Raw genomic sequence first — 1,179 nt, forward strand, 5'->3', positions numbered from 1 at the left:
AACAACATTTTCATGATGGTCTGGGAACAACACCAACACGAGGATATCAGATCATCCTCACAATCAATTCTACCCCAGGTGAAAAATATGTATAGGGAAATTTCCCTAATGTAATATTATTTATAAAAATAACCGTCTAGCGATTAACTGCATAAGTACATGGAGGCGGGACCTCACAGCAGAAGCATACTCCATAATGTGTTGTACATTATTATATGTAACGTGGTATTTTTCAATGATTGTATTTACCAACATCAAGACGTCACAAGTAAAGAAAGACCACACCATGGTGCATGTTTAAACAAGGAAAGTTTACTGGTCAAAATTATTTATTAAAGAAATAAATAACATTTTTGTCACCCCAAAAAGTACACGTTTAAAGCAACACAACGGTGGCCCAATATCAGACAGAATTCCACTCTGTAGAGTGGGCAGTCATTATGAAGCAGTTGGTTTTATTTTGTAGATTCAAGCTGCTCTTCATATTTTTGGCCACCAGATGTCACCAGAGAGGACTGTGTTGAAAAGCTTCGAAAACTGAACACACTCACATGAGACGGGGACCTTCAGAATAAAACAGGAAACTCACACACAGAGAACCAGACAAGGCAGTGAACTAAACAGACAGTGTGACACCATAGACAGACAGAACACAGAAGTGGGACCAGGGCAGGCACAGAACAGAAACCTAACAAATGGCAAATCATAACAGAATACATACTCAGAATAAACAAAAGCACATAGAAACACAAAACACTGAGCCGGCAGACTCAGGACCAGTGTTGGTCAAGTTACTTGAAAAAAGTAATCAGTAACTAATTACTGATTACTTCCCCAAAAAGTAATCCCGTTACTTTACTGATTACTTATTTTCAAAAGTAATTAATTACTTAGTTACTTAGTTACTTTTTAAAAACACGATTTACAACCTGAGTAGGTGATAAAGGGATAGATCATTCAGCCCAATTCTACTTTTTCTACATAATCCATCATACAAAATGTAATCAAATGGAAAGTCTCTTTTTAAAACTTGTTTTATTAGTTTTAACCTTTTAACTTTATGCATCAAGCAAAAATTAAATTATATGCAACATTCTCTGACTGGAAGAAATTTGTTTAATATTTAAACCTATTTTCTGCACATTCCAGCACATAAAATATTTTTTTGTGTGTGTGTGT

This window comes from Pundamilia nyererei, unplaced genomic scaffold (assembly GCF_000239375.1).
Source record: "Pundamilia nyererei isolate P.nyererei 1_Seehausen unplaced genomic scaffold, PunNye1.0 scaffold00562, whole genome shotgun sequence".
Classification (NCBI taxonomy): Eukaryota; Metazoa; Chordata; class Actinopteri; order Cichliformes; family Cichlidae; genus Pundamilia; species Pundamilia nyererei.